Source organism: Canis lupus, chromosome 34, assembly GCF_011100685.1.
Source record: "Canis lupus familiaris isolate Mischka breed German Shepherd chromosome 34, alternate assembly UU_Cfam_GSD_1.0, whole genome shotgun sequence".
Taxonomy (NCBI): domain Eukaryota; kingdom Metazoa; phylum Chordata; class Mammalia; order Carnivora; family Canidae; genus Canis; species Canis lupus.
Genome location: NC_049255.1, coordinates 23351114 through 23359447, shown reverse-complemented (window position 1 = coordinate 23359447; position 8334 = coordinate 23351114). Strand labels below are relative to the sequence as shown.

General features: G+C 48.0%; 1 protein-coding gene across 3 annotated transcripts in view; it reads left to right on the top strand.

Moving 5' to 3' along the window:
- Positions 1–5825: 5825 nt before the first annotated feature.
- UTS2B (urotensin 2B) overlaps positions 5826–8334 on the top strand; it is a 59251-nt gene continuing 56742 nt past the window's right edge. Inside the window, exon 1 of one of the 3 annotated variants that reach the window (XM_038583702.1) lies at positions 5826–5977. The gene's annotated coding sequence lies outside the window, so the exon portion shown is untranslated. Of the gene's footprint in view, positions 5978–7539; positions 7609–8334 lie in introns of those variants that run through there. The other 2 variants (XM_038583700.1, XM_038583701.1) reach the window with 2 other exon arrangements.

Below are 8334 nucleotides of genomic sequence, written 5' to 3'. Positions count from 1 at the left end.
TCTAAATTCAAACATCTGGGAATAAATGGTCTAAATAATCCCCAAGGTCCTTCTGAATATACAAACCAATTATCCTTTATAGGTCTTATTCAAGATCTAGGATATCCTAATTTTACATTTTGAAGTACAGAACACCTTTAAGTGGGTCATCAGTTAAAAATATTAATTCAATAGATCTTCCACCAGCTACTTCTGAAACCACAAATATAGCTATTATAGGTTTGTTTTTCCCCATGCTTCAGAGTGGTTCATTTTGAAAATATGCTCCTGTACTTAAGAAAACTAGGATTTCAAGCAGAGTTTACTAAAGCTTTGTGGTATCTATAAATGCTTTCTTTATAAGAGTATCACATAGCTTTTTGTCATTGACGCAAATTCACTCATCTCAATAACAACTCTTACCCCCTGACAAGGACTATGGAAAAACCATGGCCTGTAGTTTTCTTTGACTTTATCCCTCTATACATTTAAAGGGTCCAAGCCTTTAAACATTGGCCCCGTCAGTCAGGCTGACTATAGCAGAGAAGACATGCATTATTATTATCTTTTTTTTAGATATAACACTGATGCAGGAGTATACCCTCTTATAGTTCACTCAGTAATTCATTTGATGAATCAAAAATAAAACCTAAAAACAAAATCTTAGTTAAAAAGTTTTTAAAAACCTACATAAACTCATTAACATTCATACCAAACATTATCCCTAAAATAACTTTAAAACATCTGTGAAACTTTTGTCCATTATTTTCATTCCACTGTTGTAAACATAAGGCAGTATTAAGGAAACATATTAGAAATTAATCTTATGTATCTACAGAATAATTTAAAAGAAAGGTGACGAGGGGAAAGGGGAAAAGGATGAGAAAGAGAGAAGGCAGGAGAGAAGGGAGAAAATGCGAGAGGAGGGGGAAGGTAAGTAAGGAGAGAATATCTGCAGCTATAAGTGTTTCTAATTCTAGTCTCAATGTGCTAATTCCTAGCTACTCAACCTCACCAGTTCCTGTAGCTCACTTCCCCATCCTGGCCCTCAGACTTTCATCTAGAAAATGAGGAGGTTGGCTTAGATTAGTGGTTTTTTTAATGCTTTCTACTCTGAGATCCTTTGATTAAGTATCAATTAACTTTATGGTTTCACACATGGAAGAAGTTGCCCTTTAGGAACCTGTTAGTTAAAACAAAACAAAACAAAAAAACTCAATGACTTAAAAAATGCTTTATTTAAAAAAAATCTTTATTTTTATTTTGTTTTAAATCTTTATTTTACAAATGATAGCTATATCCATTTTTTTTTTAATTCACTCATTCAAGAAAGTATTGCATCCATAAACTGGAAGAGCTTTTCTTTCTCCTTCATGTGAGGGGCATTTTGGCTACAGAATGAATTTAGAGGGTTCTTTACAGCAACTCCTTGAACTCTACACAATTGCTTCCCCACCACAGTGAATATCACGTCCATGCACTACAGGGCATGCTTTATGATGGTACTACCCTTGCGCAACAGGTGGCACACAGTAGATAAACACTTTTTTAAAAAATATGCATCTAAGATTCCTTCCAACTTGCAAACTGTGAGATAAGTGTATTAAACCTATTACTCAAATAAAAATCAAAACCACAAAAGAGCATTTATTACGAGTTTTCACTAAAATTTTATTCTTAATAATGATTCTCTAAGGACAGAAGGAAGAGCATAACAATTCCTTTATATTTTTTCACTTGTTTATGTTATACTTACCTATATGGGATGATATCTATTTCTACTATGCACCAATGAGAAAATAAACATTAGGGGGATCCCTGGGTGGCTCAGCAGTTTAGAGCCTGCCTTTGGCCTAGGGCATGATCCTGGAGATCAGGGATTGAGTTCCACATCAGGCTCCCTGCATGGAGCCTGTTTGTGTCTCTGCCTTTCTCTCTCTCTCTCTCTCTCTGTCTCTGTCTCTGTGTATCTCTCAGGAATAAATAAATAAAATCTTTTTAAAATTTTTTAAAAAAAGAGAATAAACATTAGAAAAAATATTAAAAGTTCTTATATAAAAAATAAAAAAATATGTATTTCTTTAAATAAATTTACTTTCTGGCATTGTGATCTGTGCCCCCCATGGTTAGAAAGCATTATCTCTGCCCCTTAAGAGCTTATACTCTGAGAAGGAATATAAAATAACATATTATCTATAATATACAATAATAATAATATAATAATAATAATAATAAAAAAATAATATACTTTGCCAGAGGTATGATTCCTGAACAGGGAACATTTAATAACACATTCATTCATTCACTCACATATGCAAATATTTGCTGAATACTTTATGGCTGAAAGACCTGAAGCCAGATGAGGATAAAGAAAGATAAATAAAATATAAATCTCCCAATTCAAGGAGATACAGCCATTGTCTCATTAAAAAAGAGTAACAAAAAAACCTGCTGTAGAATTCTGAAGCAAAGAGAAACTGTAGTTTGTCCTGGAGCCATGTGCTATACATCTATACATCTCACCTTCACTGCTTCCCATTACACACCTTGTATGCTCACAACATGCTTTCGATCTCTGGGAATACTTGCTTAACTTAATGCATCAGACCTAATTTTGTACTCTTCTCCTTAAAATTCTGGATTTGTGCCATTAACTTAATTTACCTCATTATGCGACTACGGTGTCCTGGACCTAAAATGAATCAGTCCTTTGAGACATATTTCTGGAAATGTATTAAGATGTACTTATCTTCCACAAAAAAAAAAAGAAGAAGAAGAAGAAGAAGAAGAAGAAGAAGAAGAAGAAGAAGAAGAAGAAGAAAAGAAAAAAGAAAAGAAAAGAAAAGAAAAGAAAAGAAAAGAAAAGAAAAGAAAAGAAAAGAAAAAAGAAAAGATTTTCTTTTAGAATAGCTAGTTGCTTTTACTTCAAGAAAAAAGTCACTAGGTGCATTTATTTCAGACATGCACATGAAACATAGATATAACCAACTTTGGAGATGGTGGAACTTTCCATATGAAGACTAGTACAAATACATAACAAAATGATTTCACTTCTTACTGTTGTAAAAGAAGAAAAAAGAAGGCTGGCCCTGGGAATTGACAGGAGGGTTTGTGTGTTGGGCTAAATGGCTAAAAGTGGGAAAATTCTAATTGCAAAGGAGTTGATAAAAGTTTAAAAGCGTCTAGAAATGGCTTTGGTGGACAGGCTAATATTAGCTCTTAGACCAACACTTTAAGTGTCAAAACTTTGTAAGATGGGAGAAGGGGCAAGATTATGATGATAAGTGATCAATTAAGAAGTGATATGGGAATCTGACTGGAGAGGGGAAAAAAGGAAAGTAAGGAGTCTGGACTATTTTGTCAGAAAGAAAATTCGGCAACGACGTTACAATTGACCAAAAATCTAAATTTGTCAACTGAAGAAAAGCATTCATTCTAAGAGAAATATATTCCCAGCTCTGATCTAAACTAAGAAGCTTACAGAATACTGTTGGAACCTGAATACACCTTTGTCTAACATTCGAAAATTGCATGATGCCTTTGAGTCATACATCTACTGATCTAAAAAACACTGGGGATTATTTCAAATCTTGTTGGGTAGAAGCTCGAATGTTTCAGAAGAAATAAAGGACTATTCCTAAACATTGGCAAAGTATTTCCATTACAAAAAGTATGCCTGTGTCCCAAATATGCTTTTAAACCAGAAATAATGACGTGTGTGAACATTTAGCTAGACTTAATTCCTTTCACCTACATATCAACTCAAATGTGTCCTTTTGTCTCCTATTCTAAGAGATTTCCTAAGGTAAAAATACTGCTGTAACTTTGGGTATTTTTTAAAGGTCTGGCCAAATTATGAATGTCTTTGACTAAGCAAGCATTGGATTTTAACCTAGAAAAGAAAATTATATTAAAACATTCCCTGCTGTCAGCTGTTACCCATGACCTCTGTTGAGACGTTCACAACAGAGGTCACAGGGCTCCCCAACCCCTCCCAAAGAAAAGGCAGCGGGAAGCCACAGACACTGACTACATTATTCTTAATCTGTATTGGAATCTACCCCATGACCCGAAATCGTAATTCTATATAAATCTACCAAAATTTAGATCGAAAAGAGAAGTGGAAGAGACAGATTTTTAAAAACAGAGCTTAAAAATCTATTCCAGGGTATTAAGCAATTTACCACTAAACTTCCTTTACAAACTCTGTTGTAGTTTCAGTATTAAGAACAGTCTCAAATGTGTATGTTTTACCCAAACAAGGGCATCAGCTTTCTTCTCTTTAAATTAGGGTTCAAAGACATTATTAGGGAGTAACTAGGCCATAACTAAGAATTACATTAGAGAAAGATACATTTTATTAGACTTGAATACTTCCCAGATCAAAAACTACACCACCATTAGGGCGTTCCTAGCCTGATACATCATTTCCTTTGAGTATCTTGGAATCAGAAAAGTCAGCTGCTCACAAAGACAATAATCTGACCACCTTCAAAAACAATCAACATTTAATTCTAACTTAATAAAAAAGCCACACCAAATTTTCGTACCACCTTACCATATCATGCAAACTGGACTGCCAAACACATGAGCAAAGTGAAAGCCAATTTGAATGTGTTAAAATTCCAGAGTCTAGCAATAGAAACATCTTGCATTTTTAGATGGAAAGTGTTTGTTGAACCCTTTGAGAAAGAATGTACTAGAATAAATCATTCCTGTTTTGGTTAGAAACCAGAAGACCTAAGAGTCATATAAATGCTAATACAGAAAGTGAGTTTCGAGTTTGTTCCAGGTCACTGACAGATGCAAGGGGCTGGGTAAGATCACAGCACCACACGATTAATACTTTACCTGTTAAGGTTGTGTTTGAACTCCAGTGCTCAATCTACTCATCACCCACCCCCAAGGAAGCACACTACACACTACACAGGGTCACTTTTTCTTTAGAGACATTTGTCCATAACACTGTACCCAAAAGGCTAAGGGCAACCAGACAATCTCAGAGACTAGGTCTTTCAAAGTGTCTATCAGCTTTTCCTTTCACTCAGGCACCAGACCTGACACTGCTGTGAAAACGACATTTACATGTGAATGCCTGAGTCTTCACCAAAGCCTTGCTGGAAATTGAAAGGTTGAAAGATCTCAGGCCTAAACTCTAAGACCCTGCAGGAAAAATAGGACAAGCCTGGCCCCAAGAAAAATCCTACATAAAACCAGGGACTCTATCTTGTAGTGTTTGGAACTCTGGGAAAGAAAGCAGTCAAGCTTCCTTGGGATTTTGGCGTCGGTCTGAACACCAGAATTAAATCAAGTTGTCAATGAAACATGCAGTTGCAAGAAAGCAAAAATTCTTATTTTCAATTCCACATTCCCAAGACAAGACACCCGAGGCCAAGATGTTCAGTTGAAACAAATGGCATTCACAACAAAGACAACCTTTGCGAGCTTGGATAGCACTCTGGGATTTCCACACTTCCTGGGGCCAAAGTGGAGCCAAAGATAACTAAAGGTTAAGGTGATCTAACACCACCCAAAATTTCAACAACAACAAAAAAAAAAAAAAAAAAAAAAAAATGCTAAATCTTGGAGCAGCCGATCACGAGCAGGGGAGGGAAGTCAAAGGGCTACTTGCCAGTGGCTAAACCAGACCAGTACTCATCAACCACGATTTTCCAGGACATCAGTATAAAGAGCCTTTAAAAATCAAGGTCACCAGTCAGTCCCCTGTCCCCCCTTACCCCCTGCTTTTTCTAAGAAAATGCTTGCAGCAGCTTCCCATCAGCCTGCCCGCGCTGGGCAGTGCCAAGATGAAACTTTTAAACCTTGAGGGAGGTGGGAAAGTCAGCCAGCCAGACGCTGGGCTAGGAAAAGTGGAGAGAAGGAGGGAAAGAGTCAAGTTTCAAAACAAAGGCTCCACAAGGAACTGAACGTCAACCCCTCCCCACTCCCTAGCCCTCACGCCAGCAGCTAGGCTGGGCCTGGATTTTTCAGGACACAAGTAAGTCAGATGTGCCCAGCCCTCGAACGTTCACCGAGGCTTGGCCTGTCACTAGAGCATTTGCACAACCACTTGCCGCGGGTGGTGCTAGCCTGTCTCCCCCCACCTCCTGGCGTAGGGCAAGCCGGGCTCAGAACCGGGTGACTCGCCCAAGGTACCACAGTAGAGCCTCAAGTCAACCCCGTAACCGGCCAGGGCACCCGGGGCGTCAGGGTCAGGGCACTCAAGGGGGCCGGGGAGCCAGGGTCAGGGCACCCAGGGGGGCTGGGGCGCCAGGGTCAGGGCACTCGAGGGGGCCGGGGAGCCAGGGCCAGAGCACCTGGGGGGGCGGGGAGCCAGGGTCAGGGCACCCGGGGGGGGGGGCGGGGAGCCAGGGTCAGGGCACCCAGGGGGGTAGGGAACCAGGGTCAGAGCACGGGGGGTGGGGTGGGGAGGCAGGGTCAGGGCGCCCAAGGGGGCCAGTGAGCCAGGGCCAGGGCACCCAAGGGGGCCGGGGAACCAGGGCCAGGGCACCCAAGGGGGCTGGGGAGCTGGAGTCAGGGCACCCAGGGAGCCAGAGCCAGGGCACCCGAGGGGACCGGAAGCCAGGGTCAGGGCACCCGGGGGGGCCGAGGAACCAGGGTCAGGGCACCCAGGGGGGGCAGGGAGCCAGGGTCAGGGCACGGGGTGGGGAGGCCCGGGAACCAGGGCCAGGGCACCCAGGGGGGCCAGGGAGTCGGGGTCAGGGCCCGGGGGTCCGGGGAACCGGGGTCAGGGCACCCGGGGAGGCGGGCAGCCAGGGTCAGGGCACCCAGGGGGTCCGGGGAGCCGGGGTCAGGGCACCCGGGGGATCCGGGGAGCCGGGTTCAGGGCACGGGGGGCGGGGAGCAGGGAGCCAGGGCCAGGGCACCGGGGGGTGGGGCCCGCGCGAGGGCCTCGGGGGCCCAAAGGGCGACGGCCCCGGAGCCAGGCTGGGGAGGGGGGCGCCCCCGCTCTTCCCGCGGCCCCTACCTTCCTTGACTCCGGGCAGCTTGGACTGGTCGATGGTGACTTCAGCCATGTTGGGCCGGGGTCCCGGCCGCCCCTCGCCGCCCGCCCCTCGCCGCCGGCCCCGAGCGCGGCCCCGCAGCCCCGCAGCCCCGCAGCCCCGCAGCCCCGCAGCCCCGCAGCCCCAGCAGCCGCGGCACCGCCAGCAGCAGCAGCAGCGCCCGACGCGGCGCAAAGTCCGGCCGGCAGCGCGCGCCGACCTGGGGGAGGAGCGGCCGCCGCGGAAGCGCTGGCGACAAAGGCGGCGGGAGGGCCGTCCGGGCGCCCGGGCAGGCGGCCCCGCTGAGCCCGCCGCAGCCACCTGCTCCCGCGCCCCCCGCCCCCCGCCCGGATCGATACCCGATCTCCGAGCCCGGAAGTGGAGCCGGGCCGTCCCGTACGGAGGGACAGAGGAGACAGAAAGGCGGGCGCGCGGGCCGGGCGCGGGGGCGGGGCGGGGCGGGGCGGGCCTGTAACCGCGCCTGCGACCAGATGGGGGCTGCGGGTCTGTAACCGGGCCTGCGAGCCTGGGGGGGGGGGGGGGGCTGCGGGCCTGTAACTGGGCCTGCGAGCCCCGGGGGCTGCGGGTCTGTAACCGAGCCTGGGAGCCCCGGGGGGGGCTGCGGGTATGTAACTGGGCCTGCGAGCCCCGGGGGGCTGCGGGCCTGTAACTGGGCCTGCGAGCCTGGGGGGGGGGGGGGGCTGCGGGTCTGTAACCGCGCCTGCGAGCCCCGGGGGGCTGCGGGTCTGTAACCGCGCCTGCGAGCCCCGGGGGCTGCGGGTCTGTAACCGGGCCTGCGAGCCCCGGGGGCTGCGGGTCTGTAACGGGGCCTGCGAGCCCCGGGGGCTGCGGGTCTGTAACGGGGCCTGGGAGCCCCGGGGGGGCTGCGGGTCTGTAACCGCGCCTGGGAGCCCCGGGGGCTGCGGGTCTGTAACCTGGCCTGCGAGCCCCGGGGGCTGCGGGTCTGTAACCGCGCCTGCGAGCCCCGGGGGCTGCGGGTCTGTAACCTGGCCTGCGAGCCCCGGGGGCTGCGGGTCTGTAACCGCGCCTGGGAGCCCCGGGGGCTGCGGGTCTGTAACCTGGCCTGGGAGCCCCGGGGGCTGCGGGTCTGTAACCTGGCCTGCGAGCCCCGGGGGCTGCGGGTCTGTAACCGCGCCTGGGAGCCCCGGGGGCTGCGGGTCTGTAACCGGGCCTGCGAGCCCCGGGGGCTGCGGGTCTGTAACGGGGCCTGCGAGCCCCGGGGGCTGCGGGTCTGTAACGGGGCCTGGGAGCCCCGGGGGGGCTGCGGGTCTGTAACCGCGCCTGGGAGCCCCGGGGGCTGCGGGTCTGTAACCGCGCCTGCGAGCCCCGG